Below are 19842 nucleotides of genomic sequence, written 5' to 3' on the forward strand. Positions count from 1 at the left end.
TTGGAATTTGAGCATCTCCATCTCTTTAACCAAGATACACACTATAGGTATCGAGTGGAGCTTCGCGTGAGCAGTCTGAAGCTCCAGTAACTCTCAGCCGATCGAAAGTTATGTCCGTTTGAAACTGCAGCTCCTGTTCCTTCGATCCGCAATTCGAGAGACAAAAAAATAAAGAATTCATTCACTGTTGGGTGCGATCATAGCAGCACTAATGCACCTGTAACGCCCCAAAATTAGCATAACCGAGATTTTAAGAAATAAATATTGATAATTGGAAATTAAGAAATTTGAGGACTTAATTGATACTTGATTAGGGTTTGAATTGCAATTATTGGAGAAGTTTGGGGACCAAAGTGCAAAATGGAATATATATATATAATGTTGGAGTTAGTGGGTTGACTAATCAACACCCATTCATTTTCTTCCTCTCCCTCTCCCAACAAGAACTGAGAACCCCAACCTCCATAGCCGCCCATCTCCAAGCTTTCTCCATCGATTTTGTGCTCGATCCGACCGGTAGATTTTTATTTCGAAGGTGGTTTCGCGATCCCGGCAACAAGGGCTTCATTTTAACGTAAGTATTTCTTCGATCGGACATACTTTATTTTTCGGATGTTGTTGGAATCGAATGATTTTTGGATATGTTGTTCTTGGGCTATTATAGATCGTGTATTCGAAGTCGTTTGGAAAAAGAACGAAGTTTGGATTTATTATGAATTTTTGAAGGTTAATTCGAAAATGGGTGTTTTGAGATTGGTTGGGATTGAGTTTAATTGGAGGAATGATTGTTTTTATGAGTTGTTTGGATGGATATATTGATTATTGTATATCCGGATATTCGAATTTATAGCCGTTATGCCGCCGGTTCGAGTTTTGAATATCGTCTCGTTTGAATTGATCGATTTGGGTTTTGTTTGAATAGAGAAGTTGATAACGGGCCTATATTAATCTTCATTTCAGATTTGGTTGAAGTTAGTTGGGCTTGAACAAGAATTGAAGGTTGATTCATTGGAAGTTGAAGAATAGTTTGTATTGAATTTTATTTCGAAGATTGATTGACTTGAATAGTTGAATGAATATTGATTGAGAAATTATTATTGGTGTTGAATTCAAGATTTGGAGCACCAATCGAATCGAAGAAAAGGTAAATGACGACATCGAGTTCAAAGGGATGAATACTCGAGTTTTTGATTAACTCTCGAGTCCCTAAAATCACATACATGCATGTTTAATTGTTTTGATTGACTGCGTACTTGAATTGAATGGTATGAATGTATTCCGATTTCCATATGCATTCATATTGAGCCTCTTTTGATTCGAGAATTGAATGGCTAAGTTGCCAGTTTTTGATTAGACGATTTGGGGGCTATAATTGAGTGGCATTGGTCGAGTTATCCAATGGCTGCGATTTTAAAATAACTCTTTATAGTGCTCCAAAGTCTAGAGGCACAAGATGTACTACATTCACCTCGAAAGGGAGAGTCGGTGAGTTGTGGTGATATCTTGGCCTCGGGATCCCAACCGACGATTCGAAAATGAAATTCCTTTGAGTATCCGATTTAAACAATCTTAAACCCCGATGACATGCATTGCATTTTAATGCATTTTGAATTGTATGGTTATTATATTCATGTTGTTGAATTACTACATGAATTGCATGTCTAGTTGATTTCATTTCATATTTTAGTTATTAGTTGTTGCTTCCTGTTTGTCTCTTTTACTGGGAATATTATTCTCACCGGAGTTATCCGGCTGTTGTCTTGTTTGTATGTGTGCTTGATAACAGGTTATGAAGGTTCGAGTCACAGGAAGCATGACTAGATCGAGTTGGGGAATGATAAAGTGAGGGCTTGGTTTAGAATGTCTAAATTTGATTTCAATCTCGTTGTACTTGTTGTATTTTGGTTTGTAGAACTTAGGTTGATGTATTTTCTACTAGATTGGTTTTTTTACAACCTTAGAACTATCATGTACTGAATTTATGCATGTTTTATGTTGATATTTATGATTTGAGGTGGAGTTGGATTGCATGTTCTGCTGTTGAAGTTTTATTTTTCTGGAAAATAGCAGGGCACGGACCCCGTGCTTAGGTCCGGGTAAGGGTCCGTATACCTTCGCATTTTTTTAGTGTTCCGGAATTGTTCATGCACAGACCCCGTGCCTAGATCCGTGTATGGGTCCGTGTGGGTTCGTTCCAAGACAGAAAATTGTTGATTTTGTTATGTTGGGCACGGACCCGGGCACGGAGGCTGCACGGAGTTCGTGCATTATTTATGCAGAAGTTGGTTTTGTGCAGTTTAATGCACGGACCCAGGCACAGAAGGTGTCTGGGGTCCGTGCATGCCCTTTTAAAAAATAAATAATAAATTATTATTATTTTTTTTTTTGGCTTTAAGCCTTAGCTTGTTGTGGATGATTGATAGCTTCATTTTGATTAGATGATTAGAATCCGAGTCCTCACATTAAGTGGTATCAGAAAGATAAGATCTTGGATTGAATTAGAGTGAGCGGGGTAGATCGAGTCCGCATGAATTGAATTCTCGCATGTGATTGACTTATTGAATTGATTAATTGAATTCTATGCGAGCATGATTTTTCAATTCTCGAGTTAATTTAATTACATGAGTTGTGATTTAATTTTCGAAGCATGATTATTTGATTTAATTGAAAGCATGCTTTATTATTTATGAGTTACTTGAATTACATGATTATGTGATTTTAATTGAAAAGAATGAATTGCTTGAGATATGAACTGTAATTAAATTCCGATTGAATCCGAGTTCTCTTGAGCTGGAATGAGTTAATCGAACAGAGATTGATGGACACCGAACTATGAATTGAGTTTATGAGATATTATGTGTCCTAATTCTCATGAATATGAGATATGACTTTCGATGATTATTGAATAAAAATGTACCAGCCCGAATCCCGATTGAATAGAATAGTACTGTGACTGATTTGATGGATATTACTCTGACACCGATGGAATCTTACTGATGAGGTTTCAATTATTTAATATGCCGACTCTGAAGAGTGCTGAGAATTTCTTAGAATGTGAAAGCTGGTTAGAAGAGATCAATCAGATGTTTGATTCCTTGGATGACACCAATGACCACCGAATTCGACTAGTGATGTATCAGATTTGAAAGTCCGATCCAGCGATCGACCAGATATCGAAGTAACATCACAAGAGATCATCTACAACCAAAGGGAAAACAATTCAAGGAACCGGGGAACGGTTCTTCTAGTTCCAGTGATTCGAAAACAGATCGGCTTAGGACAGAATTCAGGATATTCAGATGTGACTTGCAGCAGTTTTTGAGGTCGACAACCCAGTGAACAGTGCCATGGTATTCGAGGAAGTTGGCATACCTGTCATCATCCCAGAAACTATGTTAGGATTGTCCTCAACGTGGTTTTGAGCGACCTCAAAATGTTCATTCTCTTAAACCACCACAACAGAACCCATTGGAATTATTCAGAATTTGAATCAATGTCCGAGGAAACATTACGTAGTCCTCGCTCTTTTCAGAAAACAGACTCAGGCTGCAATTGATGATCACATAGCATGTAACCGTCGATTATGAGTTTTTCTTTTCTTTCGAATCTATAAATATTGATGAGCTCCTCACCTTCTTATTGAGTAATTTATTATGATGCAACTATGTCTTCCAAGCTTTTGATTATTGTTGTTGCTATCATTTGTTTTTGAGATGATGAATGGTTTTCTTCGAGGTTAGTCCGAAAATTTTGAACTTCGATTTGATGAGAACTTGATTGAACTGAGCAGTATTGTATTAAGTTATCATAATTTGATTATATTGCCTATATAGATGTTTAACTGAGTATAGGGCAATCGAGGAGTTGATTTCAGATAACAATCAAGATCCGATTCGAACTGGTATCTGAATGGAAACCTTTCGGTAAGGATTCTCGATTCAAAGTTTCCTTTGATATTTGTTCTATTGATGACCGTTTGTTATAGAAATTGCGAAGGAGTTATCGATAATGGCAGTTGATGTTCTGAAAATTCAGCCCGAATTGGTTGTTATACCAGAGGAGTTTGCTGATGTTATTCCGAATGAGATTCTCGGAATGCCTCTGAATTATTTCGATTGAATTCAGCTCTGATTAGAGACAAGGATATCATCAGCTGAGAAATTGAAAAGAAAGATGTCCAGAGACCGAATTCAGAACGAGGTATGACCACTTTGAATTTTGCCACGCTATTTGAATTGCTAGGTGTTACTGCAGCATTTATGAATCTTACGAACCGAATCCTCCAGATGTAACTAGCTGAGTTCATGATTATTTCGACCGATGATTTTCTTATTTATTCAAAGAGTAGCACCGATATTTCTGAGTATTTGAGAATTTTTTACAGATTTTGCGAGCCGAGCAGTATTTGATATTTTGTCGAAGTACGAATCTTGACAGGATCGAGATGTCCTGACGATTATTTTATCTCTGGAGACGAGATTTCTGCTGATCACCGAAAAATCGAAGCTGTTATGATTTGGGCCGAGATCTAGATCAATGAATGATATTTGAATATTTACGAGTCTATCGAGTTCCAATAGCAGATTTATCGAGGAATTCTTATCGTTTGTGAAGCCGATTGCTTAGTTAACCGAATGAAGCGTCTTTTTTTCGTCTGAACCAAATCTTATGAGATCAGTATTATTTGTTCTTTCTATACTGATGATCTTAAGTACATCATATTTCTTATCGAGATTTGGAATCTATTCCTATTCAGAGGAAGCATGTGATGGCTTATACTTTGAGGCAACCAAAGACGTTTGAGACTCAATGTCTGATTCTGGAATTTGAACTCGTAGCGATCTTATTGATTGAAATATTATGACGACCCAAGTTCTAATCTCTCATTAATCAAATCATTGTAATTAATAGACAAAGAATCAAAGTCTAAACAAAGTAAAATTTTTTTTTTTTTTTTAAAATGAGCACCTCGCTCGATCGGAGAAAAGCTACCGGTCGAGCGAGCCCTACAGCTCAATCTCTCGGGTGTGTTCTAGTTTTGGCCTCACTCGATCCGTGACATTTCACCGATCGAGCGAGCCAAATATGCTCAACTTTCTGTTTCCAAATCCAGATTTGCTCGATCCGTGACATTGCACCGATCGAGCGAGCTCATTTCCAGGAAAATAACAGGAGAAACCTTTGCTGTCAAGAATGAGTTCCTTCATGCATTTACATCTAGCTTCAGTTCACACATGATCTAATCAATATCAACAACTAACATGCATTCCAACATGCTATATAATTGATGGAACTAGATCATAACAAGGCCTTACAATCATAATAATAAAGGCTCACAAACATGCAAGAAGCATTGTTATACAATAAAGATTAAGCTAGATCATGTTGTCTTAAGGATTTACAACATCATTTCCAATCCTATATACATCAGCAAGACAACAACTTGATAACCAACAAGTCTTGGTACAAGTATCTATAACATACTCATGTTTTTGGACTCAACTCTAACATTGACAGCTCACACAAACATCTAAACTCGGATCATCACGCTATTCTCTCATCCCTTGTTCTTCAAGATCTCCTTTGCCCTGTTCCACTCCCGCCTATTGCCATGACACATACAACATAACAATAGCCGGATAACTCCGGTGAGAAATATATTTCCCAGTAAAAGCAACTAAACATGCATATAAACATATATCAAGCTCATGATATAAATAAAAACAATGCATGTTTTAAAACAAGGTTCATCTCTTATCTCGTCGGTTGGGATCCCGAGAAGAAGATATCATAGCTAACCACCGACTCTGTTGGAAAACTGGCGAGTTCCCAGACCAATTACGATTGATACCCGGTGCAGCGGAAGTTTAAAAATTTTTCATGGAACGTTTCCATGGTATGGGTATCAACCGTTCATCGATTGAATTACGTGTGTGTAAAATTTAAATAACAATTAAATAAATTTTACCTCAAATCTCGCAACGAGATTAATGGACACCAACAGAACAATTCTGCTCTTGTTGTCTCTCCCTGGAACCGATGAACGCCTTCAATCAGGTCCACGAACAGAGGTTTAATCCCTCTGATAGATTGCACTAGAAAATCTATCAGAAGTTTTCTGCGAAGAGAATACACGAATTTGATTCGTTATTCCTTACTGCGATTCAAAATCACAGACCGGAATTTTCTCGGGCAGAGGGGAGGGGTCGGCCGAAAACGTTTTTGAGAGGGGTAGGGTTTCGAAAATCCTGTCTCAAAAATTATGACCTGTTGTGTGTAATTTCTGTACTGAAATAACTTATTTATAATGCAGGCCACTAACACCTTAGGGCCCATTAGTCATAAGTTAGGGCCCGACAAGCAAAGCCTGCACGTTCAGAAATTAATATAAAATTCATCGTGACTCCGATTGATGAACCGATTTCACCAATGTGCACAGAAACCATTTCTGCACATTTTAAAGTCAAAATAAATTTTCCTGAATCCGAATTCAGTGGTTTCCAAAAATGTACATCCCTATGTCATTTTAGGAAATCCTACTCCCTTACTCTTAAGAAGTCCAACTTCTTTATTCATTAAATTTAACTCTTTAAATTTAACTATCTCAACGGGGATTAAAACTCCATTACACTGTGTGACCCTCAATGGTTCAGGGATACAGCTAGCCGTGGGCTCACAACTCCTTGTGACTCGGAACAACACTTTCCGACTTGCCCAACGAATCATGGTAAAGCGCCTAGCAACATCGCCCCATGATTCCCTAGGTATCACTGATAGTGCCTACAAGAACCAGTAGATTTTGGTTAGCGTACAGTACGGTCCCTTCATCCATATATCCCGATCGAATCAACAACCATTGGTATATCGAGAGTCGCTCAAGATTCGATAACTATGCAATGCATCTTGAAGATCAAATTAGTGACATCGCATGTGCTACTAAGAAACCATTTCTTAAATCACATCAAGTACTCTGGCCAGAGATTTGTCACACTAATATCTCCTCAGATCGCATAGGATATCCACACTCGCAAGTATGTGGTGAATCCTTGACAACAATGCATTGACTCCTATATGTGTCGTAACTGTACCCAATCTCGACACCTGATGACCCCCTCAGAGTCGGTAAACGAGTCAAAGCACAGTACTAGCATATAGAGTCTCCATGATGTTTCAAGTCGTAAGGACTAATGGTGTACAACCAAAACCGCGGACTTTATCCACTCGATAAGTGATAACCACTTGGAAAGTCCGGATAGGGTAGTTCGACTATTCATCCTATGAATATCCATTTGCATGCTTCGAACATCTCCATGTTCCCTACCAATGAAACGTGGTACTCCGCATCGCAAATGCTAGTCTCAAACTCGAGCGATCCTTATCCTTATTATCGGACGGCTCAATCGACTAGGAACGGTTTTAGAATATACAGTGACTATAAGATGTATTTCATGATAGACATCTCCATGTTCTACCACATCTTACATACACTATAGTATATTCAAGGTCTTTATCAAAACAACAATAGTATATCACAATATAACAATATGAAGTAATATAAAGTCATTGCCATAAAAGTGTAAATAATATTAAACAAAAGATTGTTTATACAAAGAGTCAACAAAGCCCATAGCCACACAGTTGGCTCACTGGGCACCCACTCTTACAATCTCCCACTTGCCCTATAGCCAACTAGTCATACTACGTAGACCCATTGCTTCGCGATGTTTGTCAAACAATGGTCCTGGCAAAGGCTTAGTAAGTGGATCAGCGATATTGTCTGCAGAGGCCACTCGTTCGACACTGATGTCTCCTCTTTCCACAATCTCCCGGATTATGTGGTATTTCCTCAGTACGTGTTTGGATCTTTGATGAGACCTTGGTTCCTTTGCTTGAGCAACGGCACCCGTGTTGTCGCAGTACACCGGGACTGGACCAACAAATTCAGGAATGACGCCCAACTCTTGGACGAAATTCCTCATCCAAACGGCCTCTTTAGCAGCAGCTGATGCTGCAATGTATTCAGCCTCAGTGGTGGAATCCGCTGTGGTGTCCTGCTTGGAACTCTTCCAAGAGACAGCACCGCCATTGAGCATGAACACAAATCCAGAGGTTGACTTCGAGTCATCCACATCACTTTGGAAGCTAGAGTCGGTATAGCCTTCCAGTTTGAGTTCTCGTCCTCCATAAACCATGAACATATTCTTAGTCCTTCGCAAGTACTTAAGAATGTCCTTCACGGCTTTCCAATGCATCTGACCAGGATTAGACTGATATCTGCTCGTGACACTCAGAGCAAATGCTACATCCGGTCTGGTAGATATCATCCCATACATGATACTACCTATAGCTGACGCATATGGTACATGTGTCATATTCTCTATCTCTGTATCAGTCTTGGGACACATAGACTTGGATAGAGAAACTCCATGACACATGGGTAGATGTCCTCTCTTGGACACATCCATTGAAAACCGTTTCAATATGGTATCGATGTAGGTTGATTGAGTGAGTCCTATCATTCTCTTAGATCTATCCCTATAGATCTGTATCCCAAGAATGTAGGATGCCTCACCCAAATCCTTCATCGAAAATCTACCTGATAACCATATCTTTGTTGACTGCAACATCCCTACATCATTCCCAATGAGTAGGATGTCATCAACATAAAGTACTAAGAATGTCACCGCATCCTTAACTACTTTCTTGTACACGCAAGGTTCCTCCGGGTTCTTGATGAAACCAAAATCTTTTATTGTTTCATCAAATTTATGGTTCCAACTTCTTGATGCTTGTTTAAGACCATAAATTGATCTCTGAAGCTTGCATACCTTATGCTCGCTTCCCATGGATGTGTACCCCTCAGGCTGCTTCATATAGATTTCTTCCTTAATGTCTCCATTAAGAAAAGCAGTCTTCACATCCATTTGCCATATCTCATAGTCATACCATGCAGCTATGGCAATAAGGATTCTTATGGACTTGAACATTGCAACTGGTGAAAAGGTTTCGTCATAGTCAACTCCTTGCCTTTGAGTATAACCTTTAGCCACCAATCGCGCCTTGTAGGTCAATACCTTACCATCAGGCCCAAGCTTTCTTTTGTAGATCCATTTACACCCTATTGGAACAATTCCATCGGGAGGATCCACTAAAGTCCAGACTTGGTTAGTATGCATCGAATCCAATTCTGATTGCATAGCTTCAAGCCATAAATTCGAATCCGCATCAGAAATTGCTTCCTTGAAGCTTCTTGGATCACATCCAATGTCGGGTTCATCTTGACCCTCTTCAAGAAGAAGACCATATCGAACTGGAGGTCTAGAAGTCCTCTCGGATCTTCTAGGTGCAGGCGTGTCCAGCAATGGTTCCTGAGGTGTGGGATCGTTATTTTGTATTTTGGGTTCTTCTCGAACTTCTTCGAGTTCCATCATCTCGCCTTTCTTATCCAATAAGAACTCCTTCTCCAAGAAGGTGGCATTCCGTGAAACAAACACCTTTGTTTCAGCAGGATAATAGAAATAATATCCGATTGAATTCTTAGGATACCCCACAAAATAACACAAGCTGGATCGACTATCCAACTTATCTCCCACTGTCCGCTTCACGTAAGCAGGACATCCCCAAATCCTCAAGTATGAATACTTAGGAGCTTTGCCATTCCATAACTCGTATGGTGTTTTGTCCACTGCTTTAGTGTGGACGTTATTCAACAACAATACCGCCGTTTCAAGCGCATAGCCCCAAAACGAAGGTGGAAGCTCAGTGAAGCTCATCATGGATCGAACCATGTCCAACAAAGTTCGATTACGACGCTCCGATACACCATTAAGCTGTGGTGTCATAGGAGGAGTCCACTGAGAGAGAATCCCATTCTCTTTTAGATAGTCCAAAAACTCGGTACTCAAGTATTCTCCACCTCGATCCGATCGAAGTGCTTTAATACTTTTACCTAGCTTGTTTTCTACTTCAGCCTTGAATTCTTTGAACTTTTCAAATGCTTCAGACTTATATTTCATTAAATATAAATACCCATACCTAGAATAATCATCAGTAAAGGTAATGAAGTAGGTGTGGCCATGTTGAGTCCCTACTCTAAATGGACCACAAACATCTGTATGGATCAAATCCAACAGATTTTGACTACGTTCAGGCTTCCCCTTAAAAGGAGATTTAGTCATTTTCCCTTTTAGGCAGGATTCACAAGTAGGTAGAGAGTTAATATCAGACATATCAAACATGCCCTCTCCCACTAGCTTGTTCATCCTCCTTGAGGAAATATGACCTAGTCTAGCGTGCCAAAGGTTTGCCGGGTTTTGACTATCGATTTTCCTTTTGTTTGTTGTCGCCGGTTTGTCAATACAATTTACTGGAACGTCTTTTAGTTTTAAATTGTATAGATCGTTTTCAAGTTGTCCATTTCCAATTAAACATTCATTCTTGTAAATATTGCAAATCCCATTCACAAAATTACAAGAATAACCATCTCTATCAAGCATAGAAATAGAAATAATGTTTTTAATTAAATCTGGCACAAATAAAACATCTCTCAACAATAATTTAAAACCGTTCTGCAAAATCAAACAAACATCTCCAATGGCCGTAGCTTCAACTCTGGAACCATTCCCGAGCCTCAGCTGGGTCTCACCCATTCTAAGCCTGCGACTTCTTGTCATCACCTGCAAATCATTGCAAATGTGAGATCCACATCCGGTATCCAATACCCAAGAAGTTGTATTAAGTGACATGTTTATTTCGATATAGAACATACCCTTTGCAGTTCCCAACTGCTCAAGATACTCCTTGCAGTTGCGCTTCCAATGACCCGGCTTCTTGCAGTAATGGCAAACATCCTTGGATTTTCCATCGTTTGAAGCCTTTGTCTTTTGCTTCTTCTCGGGTTCCACTTTCTTGGGTGGGGCAGAACGTTTCTTGCCCTTCATACTTGGCCCCTTCTTAGCAGAAGATGAGGAGCCACCAAGAAAGCTGGCTTATCCTTCTTAAGTGTGGATTCATATGTAACGAGCATATTGACCATCTCTTCAAGGGTGGCCTCTATCTTGTTCATATTAAAATTTATCACGAATCCATCAAATGAAGAAGGAAGAGATAGAAGCAGCAAGTCCACATTGAGTTCATGCTCCAACACCAAATCAAGGGTCGCTAACTTCTGTATGAGCCAAATCACTCGTACCCCATGATCACGGACCGAAGTCCCTTCACGCATGCGGCACGTCATCAACTCCTTAACAGTAGAGAACCTTTCAGCCCTCGACTGAGCCCCAAAAAGTTCCTTGAGTTGCGTGTGAATGTCAGCAGCATTCACCGTGTCCTCAAATCGCCTCTGGAGTTCATCAGACATCGAGGCTTGCATATAGCATTTGGTCTTGATGTCATGGTCACACCATGCATCAAGTTTGGCCAATTCCTCCGGACTTATGTCAGCTGGTGCTTCCTTCGGAGGTGCTTTCTCTAACACGTAGAGCATTTTCTCCGAAGTTAAGACAATCTTCAACTTCCGGAACCATTCCGTATAGTTGGCGCCAGTCAGCTTGTTTTGTTCGAGGATCGAGAATAAAGGATTTCGCGAATTCATTGTATGAAATACTGAAAAGGAAAAACAGACATATATCAATGATTGTTTAACAATTTACTAAGACATAAAATAGGCGAATTTAATTTTATGAATCTCACTCCCACTATTTTAACGATTTCACCACCCTCTAGTGAAAACGGGAAACTTTTTCCTTAGTGAGAACATGGAGTCCAATTGACAAACTTATGGTCCCGAATAATATCAGCCAACCATAATTCTCAAAAGGTAGAGCCCAATTGCTTCCAAAGCAACCCCCATGTATTTACCTCATGTCCAATAAGGGCCCAATAATATGACGCCGTTTAAAGTGACATGTCAAGATGACCCATCAATATTAAGTTGTGATGGACGGTCGCCATGTGGATCCCCCAATAATATGAGCCGATCCCATGGGAGTTCCACCCAACTTACAACATTTGTCGATCCAATGTACAGCTTTCCGACGGACGGGCCCCCCCCAATAATATGAGCCAGACCGTATCCGCGGGTAGCATCACATACATTGACCGTTGATGGAAGGTAGGAACATTTAAACAATATTTAAATTTCCTTTATTTATCTTGATATAAATTTTAAATCATATTTAAAATGAGGGATTTTATTTATAAAAATATTTGTCTCATCATATTTAATTTATTGCATGCATTGCCGGATTCACGCAATTTATGTCTAAACATGCATACAATCATAATATCACATATTATATAGGATGATCGATTCCATTTCTAATTGACCCGTGGTTGCCAATCACGGGTCTTAGTCCAATCCTAGGTAATATGCAGTATGCAAATGCAATCCTATTACATATGCTTCCAATTTACATTTCTTCAGTCTTCATTGTCTGCTGGGCCCACCATCTTCAAATCTTGATCTCCCACTAAATCTAATGTATTTAGAATTAAATAACAATGACAAGTAGGGGATACATTTTTAGGGGGTGGGAACGGGCTATAAACCAAGCCCACTTTTATTACATATGACATTCATATCGGGCCATAAACCAGGCCCATTAATAAAACCAACAACAATAAAGACAAAATGTAAATTCCTAACATACACCTACAAAATTGGTCATGGCAATCGATCATCCTTATCCAATAACATTTAATTCAAAATTAATTTATTGGATAACATGCTGTGGCAATTCAAATTTAAACAAGATAAAATCATATTTTATATATAAAATCACATTTCACATATAAAATCATATTTTATCTCCATATCAAATAAAATCATATTTTATCTATAAAATCCAATTTTACAAATAAAATCATATTTTATCTAATATATCATAAGATCATATCTTATCATCAATTGTACCAAAATAATTGATTTCAAAATTCAATTTACGGATAAAATATTAAAATTTTCCAAAAATTCAAATTTATCCAAAATCAATTTTAAAATTTTCGGACTCGAACAATTCGATCCGAAATCTCGTGAACCAATCAAAAACAATTTTTGACCGGACCAAAAATAAAATTTTTAAATATTAAAATTAATAAAAATATAATTTTTCCCGCGGGCCACCCGGGACACTCCCGGGTTGGCCCGCACCCGGGGCGCGGGCCGGGGGCAGCCCGGCTGCCCCCTTAGGGCAGCGCCTAGCGCCGCCCCTGGGCGGCGCCGAGCGCCGCCCTGCGCAGCGCCCAGCGCTGCCCTGCGCAGCGCCCAGCGCTGCGCTGGGCAGCGCACAGCGCTGCCCTGGGCGGCGCCGTGCGCCGCCCTGGGCGGCGACGGTCGCCGCCTTGGGCGGCGCTGTGCGCCCCCTTTGGGCGGCGCCATGCGCCGCCCGGGGCAGCAACAATTGCTGCCCCACCGGGCAGCGATCCAATCGCTGCCCGGGTTTTGCCCCGAAAAAAATTTTTTTTTTTATTAAAAATATTTATTTTGTTTCATAAACCGAGACTCAAAAATTTTGTACAATTGATTATTCAATCGATTGATCTGAGCAACCTGGCTTTGATACCACTGTTGGAAAACTGGCGAGTTCCCAGACCAATTACGATTGATACCCGGTGCAGCGGAAGTTTAAAAATTTTTCATGGAACGTTTCCATGGTATGGGTATCAACCGTTCATCGATTGAATTACGTGTGTGTAAAATTTAAATAACAATTAAATAAATTTTACCTCAAATCTCGCAACGAGATTAATGGACACCAACAGAACAATTCTGCTCTTGTTGTCTCTCCCTGGAACCGATGAACGCCTTCAATCAGGTCCACGAACAGAGGTTTAATCCCTCTGATAGATTGCACTAGAAAATCTATCAGAAGTTTTCTGCGAAGAGAATACACGAATTTGATTCGTTATTCCTTACTGCGATTCAAAATCACAGACCGGAATTTTCTCGGGCAGAGGGGAGGGGTCGGCCGAAAACGTTTTTGAGAGGGGTAGGGTTTCGAAAATCCTGTCTCAAAAATTATGACCTGTTGTGTGTAATTTCTGTACTGAAATAACTTATTTATAATGCAGGCCACTAACACCTTAGGGCCCATTAGTCATAAGTTAGGGCCCGACAAGCAAAGCCCGCACGTTCAGAAATTAATATAAAATTCATCGTGACTCCGATTGATGAACCGATTTCACCAATGTGCACAGAAACCATTTCTGCACATTTTAAAGTCAAAATAAATTTTCCTGAATCCGAATTCAGTGGTTTCCAAAAATGTACATCCCTATGTCATTTTAGGAAATCCTACTCCCTTACTCTTAAGAAGTCCAACTTCTTTATTCATTAAATTTAACTCTTTAAATTTAACTATCTCAACGGGGATTAAAACTCCATTACACTGTGTGACCCTCAATGGTTCAGGGATACAGCTAGCCGTGGGCTCACAACTCCTTGTGACTCGGAACAACACTTTCCGACTTGCCCAACGAATCATGGTAAAGCGCCTAGCAACATCGCCCCATGATTCCCTAGGTATCACTGATAGTGCCTACAAGAACCAGTAGATTTTGGTTAGCGTACAGTACGGTCCCTTCATCCATATATCCCGATCGAATCAACAACCATTGGTATATCGAGAGTCGCTCAAGATTCGATAACTATGCAATGCATCTTGAAGATCAAATTAGTGACATCGCATGTGCTACTAAGAAACCATTTCTTAAATCACATCAAGTACTCTGGCCAGAGATTTGTCACACTAATATCTCCTCAGATCGCATAGGATATCCACACTCGCAAGTATGTGGTGAATCCTTGACAACAATGCATTGACTCCTATATGTGTCGTAACTGTACCCAATCTCGACACCTGATGACCCCCTCAGAGTCGGTAAACGAGTCAAAGCACAGTACTAGCATATAGAGTCTCCATGATGTTTCAAGTCGTAAGGACTAATGGTGTACAACCAAAACCGCGGACTTTATCCACTCGATAAGTGATAACCACTTGGAAAGTCCGGATAGGGTAGTTCGACTATTCATCCTATGAATATCCATTTGCATGCTTCGAACATCTCCATGTTCCCTACCAATGAAACGTGGTACTCCGCATCGCAAATGCTAGTCTCAAACTCGAGCGATCCTTATCCTTATTATCGGACGGCTCAATCGACTAGGAACGGTTTTAGAATATACAGTGACTATAAGATGTATTTCATGATAGACATCTCCATGTTCTACCACATCTTACATACACTATAGTATATTCAAGGTCTTTATCAAAACAACAATAGTATATCACAATATAACAATATGAAGTAATATAAAGTCATTGCCATAAAAGTGTAAATAATATTAAACAAAAGATTGTTTATACAAAGAGTCAACAAAGCCCATAGCCACACAGTTGGCTCACTGGGCACCCACTCTTACAGACTCTCCCAATCGAGGTGGGGCTACTTATCTTACTTCTCTAGACTTTGAAGCCACTACATATGCATTTCAGACGCTAGGCTACGTCAACCACCCAGGCCATACATATATAATCCCTCAAATCGTCTATTCGAACGTTTTCGTTCATTTCAAAATCAAAGAATAAGTCTTTCAAGATGAATGCAATATATATCATCACAAGAGAATTCATTAACATCTAATACTCATTCAATAAATCATAGAAGAGCATAGAAAAGCAATTAAGCAAATAAGTATGTGATTTAGGGAACTCGATACAAACCATCTCGAGTTATAATCCCATTCAAGTAGTAGTCCACTTTTACCTTCGTATTCTTCTATTCTGAATTCTTCAAATCTGAACTGCAACCTCAAAACATTCACATCAAGCTTCGTTCAATTCATTCATTTCAGAATCGAGTCAAAATCATCAACACAGATTCAATCAAATTCATTTCAAACCTCAAGAGAACTTCCTCGGTTCACAATCCAACCTCTTGAGTTGATTGAGCTCGTAGCACGTCTGAAATGTAAAGATTACCATGTAACAAAATCAGTATACAATCCCAAGATCATTGGCTCAATCGTACACTATCAGTATGGTTTCAAAACATAACCGAGCATCGTAGAGATTGACAATCGGGAATCGTTACGATTTTGAATTCATTTCTAATTTCAACTCCATTAATACAGATTTTCATATCCGTTCATTATCATTCAACTCTTCATACCAACATATATAATCATCAACATATCAAAGAACATCTCATCTCGATAATCAGCTATCAAACTAGTCTCAAAACACGAATTGACGGCGTATCGATTAAAAATCTGTAACTGACAAAATATCGAAACCATTTTCAACTTCAATTATGGCTTCTAATCAACATATCAGCAACATAACATCATATTCGCAGCATATCAGAAGTATACATTCGAGATACATGCTGTAAAAACTCATTGGAATTCATACGACATCAAATAACCGATTCGACATCGATACGGAACTACATAAACCATTGAAAACCAATATTCATTCTCAACATCTGATCTGTCCAATATAATGATTTAAAAATCTATCACAAACCTCACAATACTTACATCAAATCGAATTCCTCGTCGCAAGGATTCCAGAACATCTTTCGGAATCAAAATCGGACGATCGGATCAATAGTTACGGGGTTTTGAAAATTGGAAAGAAAAAGGAATCGAAGGTCTCGGCTTTCTCAACTCTCAATTCTGAATTCATTTTAACATATGCACGTGTACATGCTGAGAAATCTAATTAAATTGGATAGATATTGAATAAATTGCAAGTTAGTCCCTCAAGTCTTCAGTAATTGCAATTCAGTCCTCGGCCTTCTTTTTAATTCAATTTCAATCCTAAATAATATAAGAATATTAGAATTTAATTCAAAACTCTAAATATTCCCAAATTAAATATTCTCGGATTAAAATTAAATAAATTCGGATTAATTAAATAATCCCGGCCTTTTGCATTCGAGCCCTTCAACTTTGATATTTGCAAATCAGTCCTTGATCGAGTTGTATTGTCAAAATTAATATTCTTTAATTCCCGAAACACGGAATTTAATCTTAAATTCCATAAATATTCAAATCAAATATTTATTCTCTTAATTTAAGAATTCTCGGAATTTAATTCTCAAAATCCGTAAATTCTCAAATTAAATATATTCGGCTCGAAAATTAAATTTATCATTTTCATAACTTCTCAAATCAATATTAGCCCATAATATGGAATTTAATTCTCAAATCCCATAATTAATAATTTAATATTTTTGGGCCTTACAATTCCTCCCCTCTAAGAAATTATTTCGTCCTCGAAATCGTAGTCGAACCAAATATCAAGTCTGAGAGACTAAATGATTATCTGAAGTTATTCTCACTTCAATAATCTAACTCTAATCTGTTCAGTTGTATTCTAAGTATTGAAAAGAATTCTCTCTGAGTTGTTTCTATTCTAAATCAAGAATCTGTCGAATATTCGACTTACCTCAGAATCTTTTCATTATTCCTCTTGTCTGATTCAAGTACACAGAAGAAATCTATCAATACTTCCTTACTTTAGATACGTGAAACAATTCAGATTCATTGTATCAAGCTGAAAAGAATAAATCTTTCCCATCGTCAATTCCATCTGACATCTTATTCAATGAAGTTCAGTATTTGTGTCGACTTGTTTCTTTCTGAATATCATTCAATGTTCTGTATAGAACATATCAAGTCTACGATATCATTCATTTCGTTGCTTCAATATCCGTATTCAACTTCATATTCTAAATTTGTAAAACAACTATGTTCTTTCTCAATTCTGAATTGAATGATGTTTCAAAAATAACTCTTTCGCTTAACGAATCAGTTTCAGCTTCAAAATTATAACTATCATTCAATTATTTACTCTGACTCATCTTCATTATTCTCGTTTCATACAGATTCCTATTTATCATCTTTGTGTTCCCAAATCAAATCTGACCGGATATCGACAAATCATATCTGATCTGATGTCATATACTTCAGTAGTATCATTTCAACAAAACGAAATCAGATTTCTTTCCATCATATCAGCATAGAATTATTTCAAAATCGGCTCAATAGCTGTTACAGGAATTATAATCATTAAGTGGAAACACATCAAGTCCAGTAATACTGAATCAGGTATTAAAGTTCTGAGAATATTCTCAATATCTGGAAAATCGACTCAGATAATCCATCAATTGAAGAATGGTATAATGCAATCACATATAACCAATTCTCAGAACATCAATCAATCAATCGATGCCACATTCTATCGAATAAATCTAAAGTCTTAATTCTGACAATAGATTTTAATCATTCCTGTACTTTCATCATATCTCTATCTTCTTCATAGATCTGAATAGATAGTTGTTATGCACATCTCATACAATGTATTCTGCAAAATCTGATTAGTCTATTCGGACTATCTATAAATTAAAGTATAATATGCTATAATCACAGATGTCAAAGTATCCAGAGCTGTTGATAATCGGTATTATATCAAATAAAAAAAATTCATTCTCCAAAATTCAATTCATCTTCTTCGACTATTCCTCCAATTCAAGGATAATATACTGTACCTTTACCACAACAAGTACTCAAATTCTTCGGATCATCTGTATTATAATTTAATAGTAAACCCAATGTTTCAATTTGAAACATTATTTCTTGGCTTACTGTTCATCTTGCAACGAATCTAATCACAATTAAGTGATTTGATCATACAGACAGATCATCGTATATAGTACTGTCAAACAATTTATTCATAACTACCACCTGTTTACCCCATCTATACTGTTTCATCATGGTAGTTTCACAAAATATTCTTTCAAATTATAATCTCGTTTCAAGTTTTGGGAGTTTCCAAACTATCACTGAACTCATCTGGTGAACGATCTTCAAATTCATCGGAAACTCTCGGTACATTTAACTTCGAAAATGTACTAATTCTGTTACTTCTATTTGCTTTATCTTCTGATAAAACAATTATCGAATGAATATTGAATTCATTGCTACGCAATTCTTTATGTTCTGATATCTTTTTTCGGAACTATCAGACACAATCAAATAATCAATCATAATAGAATTCATTCATTCGGATCTGAGGCTTCAATTCATATCTCAATCTGGAATTCTTTACTGAATTCTCATCACTTCAGTTTACTTTCTGTGTTTCTTTCATCTTCTGAACAGTTTTGGCATACTTCTAATCAAAATCATTCTGATTGGTGATATATTCGTCTGAATATACTCAAACCAAAATACACAGAAATCTAAAATCAATCGATCAATGCCTATTTCATTTCTCACTTCTTTTCCAAATACCGAAAATTCATATCATCTAACCAAAAAAATCATGGATCATATTCAAATTCTTCTATCAGTTACGAGCTAACAATCTTAAAATACGCTGAAATATCATCAAAGGATCAATAATTCTCAAAATCAAAAGAATTAAATCAAGATTGAGAAAATCCCTCAATCAAGGTCATCCAAAAATCAAATCTTCTGGATAACAAACTCTGCAAAGTGAAAAAAACTCACTTGCATCACATAACTCAGAATGAGTAAATCACTCAGGCTCTATGAACAAAACAAGGAGAGCCACTCGAAATCAAATATTTCAAGAATTATATGTCCAATTGATGTATTCGATTCAGCATAATCAAAGAAAAGACTAATCTGTAACTGATTTTCATATCATCATTTATTTTCTAAACCTCAAGATTAATATTCAGTTCATAATCTCATCAAGTTGGTAATTCATAAATTCATCAATTCACTATTGAATTCCAGTTCACAACTTAAACTAAAGTCAAAAATCTTACTGGAACATATATGTAATCTCTATGCATTGCATACCTAAC

The sequence above is a fragment of the Henckelia pumila genome, chromosome 4, assembly GCF_033568475.1.
Source record: "Henckelia pumila isolate YLH828 chromosome 4, ASM3356847v2, whole genome shotgun sequence".
In the NCBI taxonomy this organism is placed as follows: Eukaryota; Viridiplantae; Streptophyta; class Magnoliopsida; order Lamiales; family Gesneriaceae; genus Henckelia; species Henckelia pumila.